This window comes from Salmo trutta, unplaced genomic scaffold (genome assembly GCF_901001165.1).
Source record: "Salmo trutta unplaced genomic scaffold, fSalTru1.1, whole genome shotgun sequence".
Taxonomy (NCBI): domain Eukaryota; kingdom Metazoa; phylum Chordata; class Actinopteri; order Salmoniformes; family Salmonidae; genus Salmo; species Salmo trutta.
In genome coordinates this window covers 1,461,694-1,485,894 of record NW_021823154.1, presented here as the reverse complement: position 1 = coordinate 1,485,894, position 24,201 = coordinate 1,461,694, and the positions used below count along the sequence as shown (strand labels likewise).

General features: G+C 41.2%; 1 protein-coding gene across 1 annotated transcript in view; it reads left to right on the top strand.

Annotated features, from left to right (window-relative positions):
• Positions 1-24,201, top strand: part of LOC115189405 (protein NLRC3) — a 50,257-nt gene that overhangs the window by 1,100 nt on the left and 24,956 nt on the right. The gene's annotated exons all lie outside the window — the stretch shown is intronic.

The window sequence follows — 24,201 nt, the reverse complement described above, 5'->3', positions numbered from 1 at the left end:
ATTGAAGATGGTGAAACCAAAACTGTTTTCATTTTTGATGGTCTGGATGAGTGTCGACTTCCTCTAGACTTCAAAAACAATGAGAAGTGCTGTGATGTCACGAAGCCAACCTCAGTGGACGTGCTGCTGACAAACCTCCTCGAGGGGAATCTGCTTCCCTCTGCTCTCGTCTGGATAACCTCACGGCCTGTAGCAGCCAATCAGATCCCTCCTGAGTGTGTTGACCAGGTGACAGAGGTACGAGGGTTCAATGATCCACAGAAGGAGGAGTATTTCAGAAAGAAAATCCCAGATCAGAATCTGGCCAATGATATCATCAAACACATGAAGACATCAAGGAGCCTCCACATCATGTGCCACATGCCGGTCTTCTGTTGGATATCAGCCACTGTCCTTGAGATGATACTGAAAGAGGCAGAGAAGGATGAAGTCCCCAAAACTCTGACCCAGATGTACTCACACTTCATACTCATCCAAACCATTGTGAAGAACAAGAAGTACAACAAAGCCACAGAGACAAACCCAAAGGAACTGTCTCAGTCAGACAAAGAGATGATCCTGAAACTGGCAAAGCTGGCTTTCCAACAGCTGCAGAAGGGCAACCTGATCTTCTATGAGGAGGACCTGAGAGAGTGTGGCCTTGATGTCACAGAGGCATCAGAGTACTCAGCATTGTGTACAGAGATCTTTAAAGAAGAATCTGGCCTGTACCAAGACAAGGTCTACAGCTTTGTGCATCTGAGCATTCAGGAGTTTCTAGCAGCAGTGCATGCTTTAGAATCATGTCTGGACAAGAAGGAAAATGTTTTCTCCCCCACTAGTGATGATAAAGAGGAGTCAATCCAGTTGTCTGACTTACACAGGACAGCAGTGGACCAAGCCTTGAAGAGTGAGAATGGACACCTGGACCTGGTCCTACGCTTCCTTCTGGGTCTCTCACTGGAGTCCAATCAGAATCTGTTACGAGGCCTTCTGACACAGACAGGAAATACAACACAGACCAATGACGAAACAGTTGAGAGAACAGTCAGGTACCTTTCAGAAAAGATCAATGAGGAATCCTCACCAGAAAGGGTCATCAACTTGTTCCACTGTCTGAATGAACTTGGTGCCAACTCTCTAGTTGAAGACATGCAGACCTCCCTGCGATCAGGAACTCTTTCAGAAACAGAGCTAAAACCTGACCAATGTTCAGCCCTGGCCTACCTGTTACTTATGTCAGAGGAGGTGCTGGAGGAGTTTGACCTGAAGACATACAACACATCAAAGGAAGGTTATCAGAGGTTGCTGCCGGTAGTGAAATCCTGCAAGAGAGCACTGTAAGTTCTGTTATTGAGTTGATGTTTACAGTATCATTATAATGAAGGATTTGTATATCTAACAGATTATCTCCTCTCTCCAGACTGGATGGCTGTAAACTGACATCTAAATCCTGTGAGACTCTGGCCTCAGCTCTGCAGACACCAAACTCCTCCCTGAGAGAACTGGACCTCAGCTTCAATGACCTGGGAGACAGAGGAGTGGAGCTACTGTGTGTTGGACTAACCAGTCCACTCTGCAACATACAGACACTAGTGTGAGTTAAATATCTTCAGTATGCACTGTCTTTATAGTGTTGATATATTTGTAGTAATTATGTTTTTACATTTTTTTGAACATCTTGGTTAATATGCAGAAACATACATACAATGTGATATATATAAGAAACTAGGTTTAAATATCTTGAGTGAGTTAGTATGTTTTTAACATAGTCTAATCATGTCCTTCTGTTATTGTCTTAATGCATCTCATTATTCTTAAAGCTTTCCATATTTAACAGTGTATTGACGTATCTCTTCTCTCCAGACTGGGTGGCTGTAACCTCACATATGAATCCTGTGAGACTCTGACCTCAGCTCTGCAGACACCAAACTCCCCCCTGAGAGAACTGGACCTCAGCTACAATGACCTGGGAGACATAGGAGTGAAGCTGCTCTGTGTTGGACTAACCAGTCCACTCTGCTACATACAGACACTAGTGTGAGTTAAATATCTTCAGTATCCACTGTCTTTATAGTGTTGATATATTTGTAGTAATTATGTTTTTACATTTTTTTGAACATCTTGGTTAATATGCAGAAACATACATACAATGTGATAAATATAAGAAACTAGGTTTAAATATCTTGAGTGAGTTAGTATGTTTTTAACATAGTCTAATCATGTCCTTCTGTTATTGTCTTAATGCAGCTCATTATTCTTAAAGCTTTCCATATATAACAGTGTATTGACATATCTCCTCTCTCCAGACTGGATCGCTGTAACCTCACATATGAATCCTGTGAGACTCTGGCTTCAGCTCTGCAGATACCAAACTCCTCCCTGAGAGAACTGGACCTCAGCTACAATGACCTGGAAGACAGAGGAGTGGAGCTGCTCTGTGTTGGACTAACCAGTCCACTCTGCAACATACAGACACTAGTGTGAGTTAATATCTTCAGTATGAGTTATTATGTGGATGTTTTAAACATATGTTCATCATGTGCTCTTCTCCCCTCTAGTTTAGGTCAGTGTGGTCTGACAGAGGGTTGCTGTTCAGATCTGGCCTCAGTCCTGAGTTCACCCAACTCACAACTGAAACAACTGGAGCTGAGAGACAATGACCTGCAGGACTCAGGAGTTACACTGCTGTCTGCTGGACTGGAGGATCCAGACTGTAAACTACACACACTGGGGTAAGTACAGCTGTTTCAGTCAGGTCTGTACTGAGCTTAGTTACACTGCTGTCTGCTGGACTGAAGGATCCAGACTGTAAACTACACACACTGGGGTAAGTACAGCTGTTTCAGTCAGGTCGGTATGGAGCTTAGTAAAACAAATACTCTGAAAATCTGATGTTTTATCACAATGTTTGTGTCATGGACAAATGTATGGGTGTCCTACAAGATGATTGACACCAGTACATCAACCTAGACAGCTGTTGTGTCTCTCTGTAGGCTGTCTGGCTGTCTGGTCAAAGAGGAGGGCTGTGCTGCTCTGTCTTCAGCTCTGAGGTCAAACCCCTCCCACCTGAAAGAGCTGGACCTGAGCTACAATCACCCAGGAGACTCTGCAGGAGGACTGCTTTCAGCTGCTCTGGTGGATCCCACATATAAACTGATGAAGCTGAAGTAAGTCAGAATAGATGTCCTAATAGTGTGAGCAGTGGTTGTGTCATATGTAGTGTAGTAGGTTCAGTAACATGAGGACATGATGGTAGAATTAAGGGGAAGTTTACTCAGCAGGCTGAGCACTCCAACACAGCATACATCATCACCACATGAATACTCTTCTTCTGCATCTCTGATATCCTGTTGGAATTGTACTCCGCTCTGTATGCAGTAGGTAGGATAGAATACCTGTATGTCTCTAGTAATGAATTGTACTCTGTTCTGTATGCAGTAGGTAGGATAGAATACCTGTATGTCTCTAGTAATGAATTGTACTCCGTTCTGAATGCAGTAGGTAGGATAGAATACCTGTATGTCTCTAGTAATGAATTGTACTCCGTTCTGTATGCAGTAGGTATGATAGAATACCTGTATGTCTCTAGTAATGAATTGTACTCCGTTCTGTATGCAGTAGGTAGGATAGAATACCGGTATGTCTCTAGTAATGAATTGTACTCCGTTCTGTATGCAGTGGGTAGGATATAATACCTGTATGTCTCTAGTAATGAATTGTACTCTGTTCTGTATGCAGTAGGTATGATGGAATACCTGTATGTCTCTAGTAATGAATTGTACTCTGTTCTGTATGCAGTAGGTATGATAGAATACCTGTTTGTCTCTAGTAATGAATTGTACTCCGTTCTGTATGCAGTAGGTAGTATAGAATACCTGTATGTCTCTAGTAATGAATTGTACTCTGTTCTGTATGCAGTAGGTAGTGTGTAATACCTGTATGTCTCTAGTAATGAATTGTATTCCGTTCTGTATGCAGTAGGTAGGATAGAATACCTGTATGTCTCTAGTAATGAACTTGGATAGTGCACCAGAACACAACAATATGGTTTAAATGTTGACTGCTTTATTAGGTCTTTGTCAGTCAATAACCTGTTTCTCCTACAGTGTGGATCATGGTGGAGAGTGCAGGCTGAAATCAGGGCTGAGGAAATGTACGTCTCTTCAATCCTAATTAACTACATATTCAGAACTATAGTAACATAGTACCTAATCAATACTTGTTCTGTTCCTACAAAACAACATTTTATATGAAGATGTGGTTTGATTAAACTCTCCTTTTGTCTACAGATGCCTGTCATCTCACCCTGGACCCAAATACAGTAAACCAACACCTGATACTGTCTGAGGGGAACAGGAAGGTGACACCGGTGAAAGAGAGGCAGCATTATGAAGACCATCCAGACAGATTTAACTGTATTCCCCAAGTTTTCTGCAGAGAAGGCTTATATGGATCTCGTTATTACTGGGAGGTGGAGAGGGATGGTGACTGGGATGGTGGCATGTTTGAGTTGGTGACATTTGGTGTAGTGTACAAAGGAATAAAGAGGAAGGAAGTGGAACGTAGGACTGGATTGTCCTGGTGTTTAGTCTGCTCTCATAGGGGTTATGAATTTAGCCATGGAGTCAGCAGAATCATCTCTGATCCAGGTTCTAACAGAGTTGGAGTATATCTGGACTGGCCAGCTGGTACTTTGTCCTTCTATAGTGTGTCCTCCTCTGGTACACTGACACACCTTTACACAGCACATGCCACATTCACTGAACCCCTCTATCCTGGGTTTGGGGTTTCCTCCTCCTCCTCACTGACCCTGTGTCAGATAGATGACCAACACATTCAGAGGTGAGTCATAGCAATGTTTCATCATTTGTTTTCCTCTGGAATCATTTCTATAATTAGATTAGTAGTAGTGGTGTGTTTTAATGTGTTCTGTTGGACCTACAGACAGTTAGATTAGTAGTAGTGGTGTGTTTTAATGTGTTCTGTTGGACCTAGAGACAGTTAGATTAGTAGTAGTGGTGTGTTTTAATGTGTTCTGTTGGACCTACGGACAGTTAGATTAGTAGTAGTGGTGTGTTTTAATGTGTTCTGTTGGACCTACGGACAGTTAGATTAGTAGTAGTGGTGTGTTTTAATGTGTTCTGTTGGACCTACGGACAGTTAGATTAGTTGACATAGTGGGTCATGTTTCAGTATGATATGTTGGAAAAAGGAATAAAGACAGACACCAATGTCAGTTCAATAGCCTTGTTCCTTGTTCCTTGCATTGTACAAATCCACGCGGAGTCCGGGGAACAGTCCGGCTAGTCGATTACCTATCAACTAGACTCCGTAACAGGTTATGTCACATTTAGGCAATGCACCCTACATAGGGAGCTGTTCTATCACCCTTTATCCACCCTTTGTACTGCTTATGAAGACTGTATGCATGCTATATAAAGCCTTTATAAGTTGTATGTAGTTAAATCACAGTCTATCCTTCTGCTTTACCAACACCAGAGATCATGGTGGAGAGAGTTGTATCAAGCCTGGACCTGAGGACACCAGAGACCATGGTGGAGAGAGTTGTATCAAGCCTGGACCTGAGGACACCAGAGACCATGGTGGAGAGAGTTGTATCAAGCCTGGACCTGAGAACACCAGAGACCATGGTGGAGAGAGTTGGATCAAGCCTGGACCTGAGGACACCAGAGACCATGGTGGAGAGAGTTGGATCAAGCCTGGACCTGAGGACACCAGAGACCATGGTGGAGAGAGTTGTATCAAGCCTGGACCTGAGGACACCAGAGACCATGGTGGAGAGAGTTGTATCAAGCCTGGACCTGACAACACCAGAGACCATGGTGGAGAGAGTTGTATCAAGCCTGGACCTGAGGACACCAGAGACCATGGTGGAGAGAGTTGTATCAAGCCTGGACCTGAGGACACCAGAGACCATGGTGGAGAGAGTTGTATCAAGCCTGGACCTGAGAACACCAGAGACCATGGTGGAGAGAGTTGGATCAAGCCTGGACCTGAGAAATGTGAGCGTTCATTATAGTTGAGTCCCAGGCAAGGAACACAATCATGATGTATTTGGTCAGAACAAACTTAAAGGTAGAGTCAGCGATATGACGTAGATGCACAAAGTAAACAGCATAGTGGGTCAATTTCTACAACAACTAAGAGTGTTGGAGCACAAGGCTAAACTTCTCCGCTGTTTTGGTCCCGTGATTACCACTCTGTAAGAGAGTGAAGAGAACCCTTCCACATAGGCAGATACTGTGTGTGACTGTGTGAGAGAGAAGTCGGGCATCTTGCTCATCACAATATCTGTGGTGCTGCTCGTACATCATCATTTAGCTGACTCTACCTTTAAGCTCTCATCCTAGGATCTACCAGAAATCAGGCCCCAACATCTACAAAACATGGACCAGAACGATGTTGTTTCCTGCTTCCACAAACATTAATTAATATAACATAACACTAATGTCAGATTATGGTATGCTAATGAGTGTCCATTCTGAGACTGTTGCTCACTTATATTGATTTTTATTACAAGTCTATTTAATAATTATTAATTCATTATTACATGAGATTGTCCATTTTAAGTAACAACTACTTTTGACTTCAGGGATTCCTCAGAGCTGTAAGACTTGTGACCATGTTGAGGTAAGTCATAATGTCAATTCTTACTTTTACATACCTGCAGGAGTCAGGCACAGTCTCAAAGCCAGGTGTGTACTGACCAACCATTCATACTGGGATATAGACAGTCCTGTGTTCTGCTTTAGTAATATAACACAGTCTCAAAGCCAGGTGTGTACTGACCAACCATTCATACTGGGATATAGACAGTCCTGTGTTCTGCTTTAGTAATATAAACACAGTCTCAAAGCCAGGTGTGTACTGACCAACCATTCATACTGGGATATAGACAGTCCTGTGTTCTGCTTTAGTAATATAAACACAGTCTCAAAGCCAGGTGTGTACTGACCAACCATTCATACTGGGATATAGACAGTCCTGTGTTCTGCTTTAGTAATATAAACACAGTCTCAAAGCCAGGTGTGTACTGACCAACCATTCATACTGGGATATAGACAGTCCTGTGTTCTGCTTTAGTAATATAAACACAGTCTCAAAGCCAGGTGTGTACTGACCAACCATTCATACTGGGATATAGACAGTCCTGTGTTCTGCTTTAGTAATATAAACACAGTCTCAAAGCCAGGTGTGTACTGACTAACCATTCATACTGGGATATAGACAGTCCTGTGTTCTGCTTTAGTAATATAAACACAGTCTCAAAGCCAGCTGTGTACTGACCAACCATTCATACTGGGATATAGACAGTCCTGTGTTCTGCTTTAGTGATATAAACACAGTCTCAAAGCCAGGTGTGTACTGACCAACCATTCATACTGGGATATAGACAGTCCTGTGTTCTGCTTTAGTAATATAAACATAGTCTCAAAGCCAGGTGTGTACTGACCAACCATTCATACTGGGATATAGACAGTCCTGTGTTTTGCTTTAGTAATATAAACACAGTCTCAAAGCCAGGTGTGTACTGACCAACCATTCATACTGGGATATAGACAGTCCTGTGTTCTGCTTGTAGTCATGAAGGATTTTAGCTGTTGTCATATTTTGCCATTAGACAGTTTAATTGATAAATCCCCAGCATTCCATGTAACATTGAATAAATACATTAGATTAGTTACTTTGGTTAATGGGCCAGTTTCCCAGACACAGATTAAGTCTAGTCCTGGACCTTAAAGAACTTTCTATTGAAACTTCCATTGAGAATGCTTTTTAGTCCAGCACTAGACTCAATCTGTGTCCAGGAAACAGGCCCCATATGTATTACTGACATGCTTGTCCTTGTTCAGGACTCCACACACTGGCTTCAGATTGAACCCTTGACTTCCACTGTCCAGGGAGTGACAATGTTCAGGTAAAATAACTACTTTTAACATTTCATTCCACTTGCTAGTGTATTTCCCCATTACCTTTGGGAATAGTCTTCTAATCCAACCTCTCCATTTGACCATTGACCCTCTCTACCATATCTTGTTGTTGCCCTCAGACACAGGACACCCAAAGGGAGTTATGAGTGCACAGTGTCTGGGCTCCGCTGGCTGTGTGAGAGAGATGTCATTCTGAAGTACCACTTCAGGAACTGGGAACCCTACAGCCAACTTCTGAAAGACATGCAGTACACACAAGGTGGTCCATTGCTGGACATCACTATGGAGTTAGGTGAACTGGAGGAAGTTCATCTGCCACACTTTGTCTGTTTAGGTAAAACCATATAGAAATAGTATTCAGAAAGACATTTCCATGTAACTGAGTTTCACTTCCTGAATGAATCAATGAACTATTCTGGGAGTTTGAGTTTACTGTGATCTGGTACTGAATATTCTTTGTGTTTTAGTTGGATGAATAATACAATATTTGTCTTTCTGCCTCCTTTTTATTGTGTTTTTCAGGGACCAACCCTTCCCTGAGGAATGAGATGAAGATTCTTCATGTAGAGGAACATGGAGTGTCTTTAGAGGAAGTGCATGAGGTCACCAGATTCCATGCTAAGATTCTCCATCCCAAGTTCTCAGCTATCTCTGTTATACTGAGCTATATCCTTTCTTGGAACGTAGATGTCCACTGTGAGCTGATGCTCTATCTGACAGTGATGAAGGAAACACTAATTCCACGCCTATACCTGTTCCCCAGTAACCCCGGCCAAATACAGGTGAGGTATCATTATTATAGAGATGACCTTAACTAACCAGTGGTGCAGTTTATGTTGACACTCATTAAATGAAGATAAGTGTGTTGCTAGTTTTCTGAATAATGTTTGAATTAGACTATACATTGACTGGCTGTGTATTCCATGCCTCGTTTCGCAGGCTGTGGAACAACAGGAATCAAAGTTTCAAGGGTCTAAAAGGTTTCCCAACACAAGACCAGAGCAGTCCTTCAAACTGAATAGTTCCTTCAGACTGAACATTCCCTGTTCTACCTCCATCAATCCACCGGTACAGTTTTAGTAGACTAAGAACATGAATCTGACATTTAAGTCACATTTCTATGCATTGATCTCTCTCTCTCCCTCCCTCCAGAGGATTCATCTCATACATAGAGACACCACACCAAGCTTTTTCAAAGCAGTTGTGAAAATGACAGGGATTGACATTGAGATGGAGTTATTCAGTGATGATGAGAGGACAGTATGGAAAGAAACTGTATCACGAGGTAGGAGCACATGTCAATCATCACTTTGTACTTTTGTACCAGATGCTATTTATAGTGATATAACCTCATGTTGTTTATCTTTCAGATGAATACTATCAGAACCAAGGTAAGACCCAGATGCAGACTGTCCAAGTAACACTGTTTATTGTAACAGGGGCAGGCAAAGACCGGTCAAGGCAGGCAGAGGTCAGTAATCCAGAGAGGGTGCAAAAGGTACCGATCGGCAGGTGGGGTCAGGGACAGGCAGAGTGGTCAGGTAGGCGGGCTCAGAGGCAGGACAGGCAGAGTGGTCAGGCAGGCGGGCTCAGAGGCAGGACAGGCAGAGTGGTCAGGCAGGCGGGCTCAGAGTCAGGACAGGCAGAGTGGTCAGGCAGGTGGGGTCAGGGACAGGCAGAGTGGTCAGGCAGGCGGGCTCAGAGGCAGGACAGGCAGAGTGGTCAGGCAGGCGGGCTCAGAGTCAGGACAGGCAGAGTGGTCAGGCAGGCGGGCTCAGAGGCAGGACAGGCAGAGTGGTCAGGCAGGCGGGCTCAGAGGCAGGACAGGCAGAGTGGTCAGGCAGGCGGGCTCAGAGGCAGGACTCGCAGAGTGGTCAGGCAGGCGGGCTCAGAGTCAGGACAGGCAAGGGTCAAAACCGGGAGGACAGGAAAAGAGAGACTGGGGGAAAAACATGAGCTGAGACACAACGCTGGTTGACTTGAACAAACAAGACGAACTGGCAACAGACAAACAGAGAACACAGGAATAAGTACACAGGGGGTAATGGGGAGATGGGCGACACCTGGAGGGGGGTGGAGACAATCACAAAGACAGGTGAAACAGATCAGGGTATGACAGAATACGTCACTGACACCCATTCAACAAGTAAGTAAACATGAGAGTTTACTGTGCATTCGGAAAGTATTCAGACCCCTTGACTTTTCCACATTTTCTTACATTACAGCCTTGTTCTAAAATGGATTCAGTTGTTTTTTTCCCTCATCAATCTACACACAATATCCCATAATGACAAAGCAAAAACAGGTTTAGACATTTTTTGTAATTTATTAATAATAAAATATCACATTTACTTAAGTATTCAGACCCTTTACTCAGTACTTTGTTGGAGCACCTTTGGCAGCGATTACAGCCTATAATCTTCTAGGGTATGACGCTACAAGCTTGGCACACCTGTATTTGGGGAGTTTCTCCCATTCTTCTCTGCAGATCCTCTCAAGCTCTGTCAGGTTGGACGGGGAGCGTCGCTGCACAGCTATTTTCAGGTCTCTCCAGAGATGTTAGATCGGGTCCGGGCTCTGGCTGGGCCTCTCATAGACATTCAGAGACTTGTCCCGAAGCCACTCCTGCGTTGTCTTGTCTTGACTGTGTGCTTAGGGTAGTTGTCCTGTTGGAAGATGAACCTTCGCCACAGTCTGAGGTCCCGAGTGCTTTGGAGCAGGTTTTCATCAAGGATTTCTCTGTACTTTGCTCCGTTCATCTTTCCCTTGATCCTGACTAGTCTCCCAGTCCCTGCCACTGAAAAACATCCCCACAGCATGATGCTGCCACCACCATGCTTCACCGTCGGGATGGTGCCAGGTTTCTTCAACTGTGGGAACTTATATAGACGTGTGTGTGCCTTTCAAAATCAAGTCCAATCAATTGAATTTACCACAGGTGGAGTCCAATCAAGTTGTAGAAACATCTTCAGGATGATCAATGGAAACAGGAAGCACCTGAGCTAAATTTCGAGTCTCATAGCAAATGGTCTGAATACTTATGTAAATAAGGAATTTCTGTGTCTTATTTTTTATACATTTGCCCAAAAATTCTACACCTGTTTTCCTTTGCTTTGTCGTTATGGGGCATTGTGATGTCATTATGGGGCATTGTGATGTCATAGTGAGCTGCGTCACTAGATTGCTGAGGATTCTTTTTTTTCATCAATTTTAGAATAATGCTGTAACGTAACAGAATGTGGAAAAAGTCAAGGGGTCTGAATATTTCTGAAGGTGCTGTATATGAGGCTTTTCAAAAACATCCCTGGTCTTTGTGTATAGTTGACTCTGTGCTTGAAATGTGATACTTGACTGAGAGACCTTCCAGATGTTGTATGTATGGGGGACAGGTCCACTTTGACATTACAGAGCATTTTCAGTAGATTGATGACAAAACATTACAATTAAATCCATTTTAATCCCACTATGTAACACAATAGAGAAATCCAAGGGGTATGAATACTTTTGCAAGGCTCTGTATGTTATGTAGAATAGACAATCGTGTCAGCCAGGGTAGGCGTCAACTCCAAATAAATCAGTCAATTCAGGAAGTGAACTGAAATTCCAATTCAATAACTGGAAAAGGGCATCTACTTTCAATGACTTCTCAATAAACCGAATAGTAATTTTATTTATGTTTTATTGACTGACTTCAATGTGAATTGACCACAACCCTGGAGTCAGCTCTATTCAATAAATTACTATCAGGGGAATGATACCTGGAGAGACTGTTAGATGTAGAAACAGCTGCTGTTCACCCTAAAGACATATTCATTTAATTCACCCCCCTTCAGCATTAACACTCCCTGGGATTCCTGCTGAGGAGTTTCTGAAGAAACACAGGGCTATACTCATTCAGGGAGTCAAAAACCCAATGCCAATAGCAGATGATCTGTCGTCAAAGAGTATGATTGGTGATGAAGAGTACTCCAGAATAAAAGCTGAAACAACTGAACAGGACCGAATGAGAGAACTACTGAGATCAGTCCTCCCTAAAGGACCAGAAGTGACGGGAGCTTGTCTCAAAGCTCTCATTGAACATGAACACCATCTTGTTAAGTACTTGAGTGAATCTAGGTAAGACCGTTTAATTTGATCTCTCCCTTGAATATGTGGAATGATTAAATATAGGTCAAATAAAACATAGCTACCCAGATCAAAGAGAAAGTCTTTTTCAGAATGGAAGCATGTTTTTGTGTTGCTGTCTGTAATAAATGACTCTTATTATAGTTCTATCATAGGACCATCATCACATCATTATCTCAGGTGTATCATAGGACCATCATCACATCATTATCTCAGGTGTATCATAGGACCATCACCACATCATTATCTCAGGTGTATCATAGGATCACCATCACATCATTATCTCAGGTGTATCATAGAACCATCATCATCACATCATTATCTCAGGTGTATCATAGGACCATCATCAGATCATTATCTCAGGTGTATCATAGGACCATCATCACATCATTATCTCAGGTGTATCTCACTCCTCAGTCTTCTCCATACTTTCTGATCTCTCTCTTCCCTTCTCCTCCATCCTCTGTTTTGTAGCACCTAATCTGAAGACGCTGAGGCCTGTCTCCTAGTCTGTGGACAAAGACACTTCTTCACCTAATCTGAAGATGCTGAGGCCTGTCTCCTAGTCTGTGGACAAAGACACTTCTTCACCTAATCTGAAGACGCTAAGGCCTGTCTCCTAGTCTGTGGACAAAGACACTTCTTCACCTAATCTGAAGACGCTAAGGCCTGTCTCCTAGTCTGTGGACAAAGACACTTCTTCACCTAATCTGAAGGTGCTGAGGCCTGTCCCCTAGTCTGTGGACAAAGACACTTCTTCACCTAATCTGAAGATGCTGAGGCCTGTCTCCTCGTCTGTGGACAAAGACACTTCTTCACCTAATCTGAAGATGCTGAGGCCTGTCTCCTAGTCTGTGGACAAAGACACTTCTTCACCTAATCTGAAGATGCTGAGGCCTGTCTCCTAGTCTGTGGACAAAGACACTTCTTCACCTAATCTGAAGATGCTGAGGCCTGTCTCCTCGTCTGTGGACAAAGACACTTCTTCACCTAATCTGAAGATGCTGAGGCCTGTCTCCTAGTCTGTGGACAAAGACACTTCTTCACCTAATCTGAAGATGCTGAGGCCTGTCTCCTAGTCTGTGGACAAAGACACTTCTTCACCTAATCTGAAGATGCTGAGGCCTGTCTCCTAGTCTGTGGACAAAGACACTTCTTCACCTAATCTGAAGATGCTGAGGCCTGTCTCCTAGTCTGTGGACAAAGACACTTCTTCACCTAATCTGAAGATGCTGAGGCCTGTCTCCTAGTCTGTGGACAAAGACACTTAAATTATTGTAAGGGAAATTGTAATGTTTGTGCTATTCTTTTAACAAATGTCTGTGTTTTATTCATGTGCTGTTCTATAAACTAATTTGTGTGTTCATCAAGTGTCTGACTGTACAAATCCTCACTATCAGTAGCTGTAATTTGGCAGTAAACCCAGACGTTGTTTTGAGAACGAGATATCTCAGTTTCAAGGTCTCAGCTTAGAGAGAAGAAGACTGGTGAGGTGTTGGTCTGTTAGATGCTATGAACCAGTATTGGTCTGTTAAATGTTATGAACCAGTACTGGTCTGTTAAATGTTATGAACCAGTATTGGTCTGTTAAATGTTATGAACCAGTATTGGTCTGTTAAATGTTATGAACCAGTATTGGTCTGTTAAATGTTATGAACCAGTATTGGTCTGTTAAATGCTATGAACCAGTACTGGTCAGTCACATGAATGGAACAAAACGGTAATGATTCATTAAATATGCTAAATCATGCAAATATAACTTGTCTGTGAATAGCTGTTTATAAGACAACTGCTGATTGACATGTGTACTATGGTACATTGAGTTGGGTCTGACCAGGGAGAGATCCTGATTGACATGTGTTCTATGGTACATTGAGTTGGGTCTGACCAGGGAAAGCTCCTGATTGACATGTGTACTATGGTACATTGAGTTGGGTCTGACCAGGGAAAGCTCCTGATTGACATGTGTACTATGGTACATTGAGTTGGGTCTGACCAGGGAGAGATCCTGATTGGTTGAAACCTCTCCAGCTCGCTGACAATAAACAATGATTCATTTCAGATTGACTTCGAGTGTCTCTGTGTGGAAGAATTTCCACAACATACATTTACATTTTAGTCATTTAGCAGAGCGACTTTTTTTCTCCGTACGTGGGAATCGAACCCACAACCCTGGCGTTGCAAACACCATGCTCTACCAACTGATTCACACGGGACCTAAAAATGGTTTTGAAAATGCAATTAAGGGAATGAACTGGAATGATCTCTTGTCCAATACAGATGGGGAGGCTGATAGTCAGGCTAGTCAAAGATACACATCACCACATTGACATCTTGACCAAAGACCTTCCTTCGATTCTTTATGGGATTACAACTCACTCTGTCTGAAGGAAGTGAGGAATTGTACTCACTAAAGGGGATAGCTGAGAGGGCAGAGAAGGCACGTGACATCATCGACATGGTGTTGAGAAAAGGAACTGAGTCTAGTTCCAGGATGATCAACCTTCTTGGGGAGCTGGACCCCTGTCTTTGTTCACTGCTTCAGATCAACAGTGTTGGGGTACCAACCTAATGGTAGAATGGATAGTAACAGTGTTGGGGTACCATCCTAATGGTAGAATGGATAGTAACAGTGTTGGGGTACCAACCTAATGGTAGAATGGATGGTAACAGTGTTGGGGTACCAACCTAATGGTAGAATGGATAGTAACAGTGTTGGGGTACCAACCTAATGGTAGAATGGATGGTAACAGTGTTGGGGTACCAACCTAATGGTAGAATGGATAGTAACAGTGTTGGGGTAGCAACCTAATGGTAGAATGGATAGTAACAGTGTTGGGGTACCAACCTAATGGTAGAATGGATAGTAACAGTGTTGGGGTACCAACCTAATGGTAGAATGGATAGTAACAGTGTTGGAGTACCAACCTAATGGTAGAATGGATAGTAACAGTGTTGGGGTACCAACCTAATGGTAGAATGGATAGTAACAGTGTTGGGGTACCAACCTAATGGTAGAATGGATAGTAACAGTGTACAAACGTTATGGAGAAAAAACATTGTGTGTGTGTGACGACTCTCCCGGGGATAAATACACCTTTCCCCCATTCATTGAGGAGACTCTCTCCACCCAGACACACTGTTGTTTTTGGTTGTGGCATTTCATTTGTTCATTTGTTTTGGCACCTCTCAACAGCCCTCATTATCACCATCTGTGAACACATCCACTCCCTTCCACTACTGACAACACACCCCATTGTTACTTGTATATAGTTGAATTTATTTAATAAATATGTTTTTCTATATCTCCACGTTGTCTCCCTCTTTGTTACGGACTATGAGCCGGTTCGTAACAGTGGATGAGAATTATAATCTGAATCATTTGGACCGGGGAGAACTGATCCTAGATCAACCCTCCTATTCAACACCATGGGATGTATTCAGTAGGAAACAGACCTGATCCTAGATCAACACTCCTATTCAACACCATGGGGTGTATTCACTAGGAAACAGACCTGATCCTTGATCAACACTCCTATTAAACACCATGGGGTGTATTCACTAGGAAACAGACCTGATCCTAGATCAACCCTCCTACTCAACACCATGGGGTGTATTCACTAGGAAACAGACCTGATCCTAGATCAACCCTACTATTCAACACCATGGGGTGTATTCACTAGGAAACAGACCTGATCCTAGATCGACCCTCCTATTCAACACCATGGGGTGTATTCACTAGGAAACAGACCTGATCCTAGATCAACCCTCCTATTGAACACCATGGGGTGTATTCACTAGGAAACAGACCTGATCCTAGATCAACCCTACTATTCAACACCATGGGGTGTATTCACTGGGAAACAGACCTGATCCTAGATCAACCCTCCTATTCAACACCATGGGGTGTATTCACTAGGAAACAGACCTGATCCTAGATCAACCCTCCTATTGAACACCATGGGGTGTATTCACTAGGAAACAGACCTGATCCTAGATCAACCCTACTATTCAACACCATGGGGTGTATTCACTGGGAAACAGACCTGATCCTAGATCAACCCTCCTATTCAACACCATGGGGTGTATTCACTAGGAAACAGACCTGATCCTAGATCAACCCTCCTATTGAACACCATGGGGTGTATTCACTAGGAAACAGACCTGATACTAGATCAACCCTCCTATTCAACACCATGGGGTGTATTCACTAGGAAACAGACCTGATCCTAGATCAACCCTCCTATTCAACACCATGGGGTGTATTCACTAGGAAACAGACCTGATCCTAGATCAACCCTCCTATTCAACACCATGGGGTGTATTCACTAGGAAACAGACCTGATCCTAGATCAACCCTCCTACTCAACACCATGGGGTGTATTCACTGGGAAACAGACCTGATCCTAGATCAACCCTACTATTCAACACCATGGGGTGTATTCACTAGGAAACAGACCTGATCCTAGATCAACCCTCCTATTCAACACCATGGGGTGTATTCACTAGGAAACAGACCTGATCCTAGATCAACCCTCCTACTCAACACCATGGGGTGTATTCACTGGGAAACAGACCTGATCCTAGATCAACCCTCCTACTCAACACCATGGGGTGTATTCACTAGGAAACAGACCTGATCCTAGATCAACCCTACTACTCAACATTTAGGATTACACTGAAGGCTTCCCCCCATTATGCTACAGTGGTTACTTAAATACACCCCTGATCTAACTGGGCTGTAATTCTTTGTTAATAATAGCAATGAAATTATATTGTTTTTGGTTTCCTAAAATGGTTCCATAATGCTCTTGTTTAACTGGAGTTTTAACATGAGAGAGAGAGAGAGAGAGAGGCTACAGAGCCAGTTAATATAGTCTTTGTTTCTGGTCTTTGTTCTAGTCTTTGTTCACTGGACATACACATGTTACACACACATATATATATATATATATATATATATATATATATATATATATATATATATATATATATATATATATATATATATATATATATATAAATACACACACACCTGTTACACACAAACACATATATATATAAATACACACACACACCTGTTGTTTAATACAGTGGCAAGAAAAAGTATGTGAACCCTTTTGAATTACCTGGATTTCTGCATAAATTGGTCGTCAAATTTGATCTGATCTTCATCTAAGTCAACAATAGACACACAGTCTGCTTAAACTAATAACACACAAATTATTGTATTTTTCTTGTCTACATTGAATACATAATTTAAGTAGTGCACTATATAGGGAACAGGGTCCTGGTCTAAAGTAGTGCACTATATAGGGAATAGGGCCTTGGTCAAAAGTAGTGCACTTCATAGGGAATAGGGCTCTGGTCAAAAGTAGTGCACTTCATAGGGAATAGGGCCTTGGTCAAAAGTAATGTACTACATAGGGAATAGGGTGCCATTTGGTACAGACAAACACTCAGCCTTTACTCTCTAACAGAAAAAAGAGATTGAGAAATGACAACAGAGAAGTAGGTTAAAAGTAGGGAGAGCACCGATGCAGAGAGAGATACCAGTGGAGAAAAGAGAGAGATACCAGTGGAGAAAGAGAGAGAGATACCAGTGGAGAAAAGAGAGAGAGATACCAGTGGAGAAAGAGAGAGATACCAGTGGAGAAAGAGAGAGAGATACCAGTGGAGAAAAGAGAGAGAGATACCAGCGGAGAAAAGAGAGAGATACCAGTGGAGAATAGAGAGTGAGATACCAGTGGAGAAAAGAGAGTGAGATACCAGTGGAGAATAGAGAGAGAGATACCAGTGGAGAAAAGAGAGAGAGATACCAGTGGAGAAAAGAGAGAGACCAGTGTAGGAGATAGAGATACCAGTGGAGAATAGAGAGAGAGATACCAGCGGAGAATAGAGAGAGAGATACCAGTGGAGAATAGAGAGAGAGATACCAGCGGAGAAAAGAGAGAGAGATACCAGTGGAGAAAAGAGAGAGAGATACCAGTGGAGAAAGGAGAGAGACCAGTGTAGGAGATAGAGATACCAGTGGAGAATAAAGAGAGAGATACCAGTGGAGAAAAGAGAGAGAGATACCAGTGGAGAAAAGAGAGAGATACCAGTGGAGAAAAGAGAGAGATACCAGTGGAGAAAAGAGAGAGAGATACCAGTGGAGAATAGAGAGAGAGATACCAGTGGAGAAAGGAGAGAGAGATACCAGTGGAGAATAGAGAGAGAGATACCAGTGGAGAAAGGAGAGAGACCAGTGTAGGAGAGAGAGATACAAGTGAAGAAGAGAGATACCAGTAATTAAAGACTAACCAAAACCCAGCCATTAGTGATTGAGCAACAACAAGGGTCATGAGGAGTATAGCTTGGTTTGACTTCCAAATGGCCCCCTAGTCACGATCTAGTGCATTACTGGTCAAAGGTAGGGAATAGGGTACCATTTAGTACTCAGCCTTTAACTCAGGTGAGAATTCCACCACGCTTCTGTCTGTTCACCATTGGTTGGCTGGGAAGCCTGTAAGCATTCATCTAATACACACACATTAAAAATGCCACACACACACACAGAGAGAGCAGTAACGCAAAAACATCTACTGCCCCTTGTCACTGAACAGGTAAACAAAAACCAGAACAGGTAAACAAAACAACAGGGTGAAGAAAAACAAACAGTTCAGTTCCGTTCGTTCTGCATCGCTGATTGTCAGTCCTCCGCCTGTCGCTAAGCAACGGTCACTAGGCTGACACTACAACCCAGCTCCATGGATACAGGAAACCGGCCCATGTCCAGGTGTAGCATACTGGTCCATACAAATAGGCTCTAATCCCAACTGGCACCCTGTTCTCTATGAAGTGCACTACTTTAGACCAGAGCTGTGGGGGAAGCAGTACATTATATAAGGAGAAGGGTGCCATTTGAGGGTGTGACCAAAACTACAGTCAGAGTTTGTGTGATTGTCTCTGGTTTAGAGGTGACAGTCTAGTGTGCAGAGATGAGGGGGAGAGGGGAGTCTAGAGCTGTGTTCGAATACCCATACTAACATACTGTATACCACATACTTAATGAGTATATACTACATACTATTAGTTCATTTTAGTATACTGTATACTACATATTTAATGAATATATAGTACATACTATTAGTTCATTTTAGTATAATGTATACTACATACTTAATGAGTATATACTACATACTATTAGTTAATTTTAGTATACTACATACATAATGAGTATATAGTACATACTATTAGTTCATTTTAGAATACTGTATACTACATACTTAATGAGTATATACTACATACTATTAGTTCATTTTAGTATACTACATACTTAATGAGTATATAGTACATACTATTAGTTCATTTAATATATTGTATACTACATACTTAATGAGTATATACTACATACTATTAGTTCATTTTAGTATACTATATACTACATACTTAATGAGTATATACTACATACTATTAGTTCATTTTAGTATACTGTATACTACATATCTAATGAGTATATACTACATACTATTAGTTCATTTTAGTATACTGTATACTACATACTTAGTGAGTATATACTACATACTATTAGTTCATTTTAGTATACTGTATACTACATATTTAGTGAATATATAGTACATACTATTAGTTCATTTTAGTATACTGTATACTACATACTTAGTGAGTATATACTACATACTATTAGTTCATTTTAGTATACTGTATACTACATATTTAGTGAATATATAGTACATACTATTAGTTCATTTTAGTATACTGTATACTACATATTTAGTGAATATATAGTACATACTATTAGTTCATTTTAGTATACTGTATACTACACACTTAATGAGTATATACTACATACTATTAGTTCATTTTAGTATACTGTATACTACATACTTAGTGAGTATAAACTACATACTATTAGTTCATTTTAGTATACTGTATACTACATACTTAATGAGTATATACTACATACTATTAGTTCATTTTAGTATATTATATACTACATACTTAGTGAGTATAAACTACATACTATTAGTTCATTTTAGTATATTGTATACTACATACTTAGTGAGTATATACTACATACTATTAGTTCATTTTAGTATACTGTAACCGACCAGCTCCTTGCCTTCTCTACCGGAAGTTGATGCTGTTGCTATGCAACCTCTTGCTAGCTAGTTAGCATAACAAGTTACTAGTTAGACATTGTTCAACTTTGGGCGTGTTATTAAATTCAATCTGGAGTGCTGGACGCTCTGGCTGAGGAGTAGGGTTGATTTGAGCTTTCTGGTGCTGCTGGAAACAATTTAATTACGCTTTTTTGCCGACGTTTACTGACACCGGCCATATTCAACGGGTGTTGAGCGGCTCGTAAATTCATTATTCTGCGCTCTGGTCTCTCAGGCGAGATGCTCTGAAATCGGAGTAGAGAGCCAGAGAGAATTTACTAAAGCACAACGACTATACCATTTAGCTAAGAATGACTGGAATAATCAAGTCAATAAACGTTGAGTAGTTAGTTAACCTATAGTTAATATACTGGCACGTTTGATGTATAAGTAGCCAACTACTGTAACGTTAGGTAGGTAGCTAACATACCGGTACATACAGCTGTAATGGTATGATGTGGTTCGTAAGGACAGCGTAGCTAGCAAATTGTCAGCCAGCATAACGTGTAAGGTAACTTATTTGAAAAGTCATTACTTTATTACATTGCTCAACATTTTCTTAACATTTGTCATAATTAGTTAAAGCAATGAATTTGTATCCGCTCTCGTTGGACTTCGGCAACATATTTTCCGCCATTTTCTTCAAATCTGAAAACGATGAGAAGCCCCACCCATTTCCTGAAGAATTGCATTATGGGACCTAAAGTACCGAAGTAGTGTCCTCTGCGTTTAAACTTAATATTTTGGCGAATTTAGTACTACATCCGGGAACTGTTGGCATACTAAACTATATCATACTATGACCAATAAGCATACTATACACTCAAATCACGTCACAAATAGTACAGTTAGTGTGGTTAGAATGAGTATTAGAAAATGGACTACCATCTGAAATGACACCCTATTGGAGGAGATGAGGGGAGTCTAGGATTACCATCTGAAATGACACCCTATTGGAGGAGATGAGGAGTGTCTAGGATTACCATCTGAAATGACATCCTATTGGAGGAGATGAGGAGAGTCTAGGATTACCATCTGAAATGATACCCTATTGGAGGAGATGAGGAGAGTCTAGGATTACCATCTGAAATGACACCCTATTGGAGGAGATGAGGAGAGTCTAGGACTACCATCTGAAATGACACCCTATTGGAGGAGATGAGGAGAGTCTAGGATTACCATCTGAAATGACATCCTATTGGAGGAGATGAGGAGAGTCTAGGATTACCATCTGAAATGACACCCTATTGGAGGAGATGAGGAGAGTCTAGGATTACCATCTGAAATGACACCCTATTGGAGGAGATGAGGAGAGTCTAGGATTACCATCTGAAATGATACCCTATTGGAGGAGATGAGGAGAGTCTAGGATTACCATCTGAAATTACACCATATTGGAGGAGATTGTAAACATGTATTGTAACCATGTATTGGAAACATGTATTGTACATGTATTGTAAACGTGTATTGTATATGTATTGTAAATGTGTATTGTACATGTATTTTAAACATGTATTTTAAACATGTATTGGAAATGTGTATTGTATTTGTATTGGAACCATGTATTGTATATGTATTGTAAACATGTATTGTATCTGTATTGTAAACATGTTTATGTTTTGGAAATGTGTATTATATATGTATTGTAAACGTGTATTGTAAACTTGTATTGTACATGTATTGTAAACATGTGTTGTAAACGTGTGTTGCACATGTATTGTTAACTTGTATTGTTTATGTATTGGAAACATGTATTTTATATGTATTGGAAACATGTATTGTATTGTATTGTAAACGTGTATTGTTTATGTGTTGGAAACATGTATTGTATATGTATTGTATTGTATTGTAAATATGTATTGTATTGTATTGTAAACGTGTATTGTATATGTATTGTATTGTATTGTAAATATGTATTGTATTGTATTGTAAACGTGTAGTGTATATGTATTGTAAGCATGTATTGTATATGTATTGTAAACTTGTATATGTATTGTAAGCATGTATTGTATATGTATTGGAAACATGTATTGTGTATGTATTGTAAACATGCATTGGTTTTGTATTGTAAGCATGTATTGTATATGTATTGTAAATGTGTATTGTATATGTATTGGAAATATGTATTGTGTATGAATTGTAAACGCGTATTGCATATGTATTGTAAACATGTATTGTATATGTATTGTAAACATGTATTGTATATGTATTGTAAACATGTATTGTGATGTTATTGGAATGTACTTGCTGTATTTGCATACTCACTGTGAATGTGTCTGGTTAACTGGCTCTGAGAATTTGGCATTCAACTTAAAACCACAGAAATGTATTTTATGAATATATTGTACATTGTTGGCCTGTTAGAGGTTCATGAGAGAGACTGAATATCAACACAACCACCTCAGTCTATCAGCAGCTTTCCTGTTAGAGGTTCATGAGAGAGACTGAAGATCAATACAACCACCTCAGTCTATCAGCAGCTTTCCTGTTAGAGGTTCATGAGAGAGACTGAATATCAACACAACCACCTCAGTCTATCAGCAGCTTTCCTGTTAGAGGTTCATGAGAGAGGCTGAATATCAACACAACCACCTCAGTCTATCAGCAGCTTTCCTGTTAGAGGTTCATGAGAGAGACTGAATATCAACACAACCACCTCAGTCTATCAGCAGCTTTCTGTGTTGAAACAGGAAGTCCATTTATAAGGAAGTAGAGGAAAGGGTCTCTTATTATAGCTCGATGGTGCCGCTACTTCACTTCACCTCCGTTCCACCAGTATGAATAACCAGACCTAGCAAGAATAGGTCTGGCGATTGTCCTTCAAAATAAAAGTCCCACTATGATTGTGATTTTTTTCTTCTTTTTTTTTTACACATTCGTAACAATTTAGGAGGAAATGTTAGCAGACTTAGAAAATGTATTTTCTAGTTGTTTTATCCACTTTGTTATTATTCATTACCAGGGGCCTCATTTATTAATCATACGTAAGAGATAATCTGTACGTAAACCATGCAAGGGATCATTACCACGCAAAGTGTGAGATTTATCAATATAAATGTTAGCTTGACAGTGTTCAGCCACATTACCATGCATACGAACAGTGCCAGCGGGTGGAATAAGGGAACTGCTTGTCAAGTGTAGAATGGGGAAAGGGGGATACCTAGTCAGTTGAACTGAAATGTGTCTTCCGCATTTAACCATGAATCAGAGGTGCTGAGTCTGCCTTAATCAACATCCACGTCATTTAACCCTGATTCAGAGGTGCTGAGTCTGCCTTAATCAACATCCACGTCATTTAACCATGAATCAGAGGTGCTGAGTCTGCCTTAATCAACATCCACATCATTTAACCATGAATCAGAGGTGCTGAGTCTGCCTTAATCAACATCCACGTCATTTAACCCTGAATCAGAGGTGCTGAGTCTGCCTTAATCAACATCCACGTCATTTAACCATGAATCAGAGGTGCTGAGTCTGCCTTAATCAACATCCACGTCATTTAACCATGAATCAGAGGTGCTGAGTCTGCCTTAATCAACATCCACGTCATTTAACCCTGAATCAGAGGTGCTGAGTCTGCCTTAATCAACATCCACGTCATTTAACCCTGAATCAGAGGTGCTGAGTCTGCCTTAATCAACATCCACGTCATTTAACCCTGAATCAGAGGTGCTGAGTCTGCCTTAATCAACATCCACGTCATTTGCGCCCGGGGAACAGTGGGTTAACTGCCTTGCTCAGGGGCAGAACGACAGATTTGTATCTTGTCAGCTTGTGGATTCGATTTAGCAACTTTTCAGTTACTGGTCCAACGCTCCTACCCACCAGGCTACCTGCCTCCCCTAATATACTGTATGTTGAAAATGTGAATTCATGCAACATGCCTTGACAGGCTATATATAATTTGACCACATCAGTGCATTTGTTACAATAACAGTCCATATAAAGTACAGTAAATAGTTAAATTACAGTAAATAGTT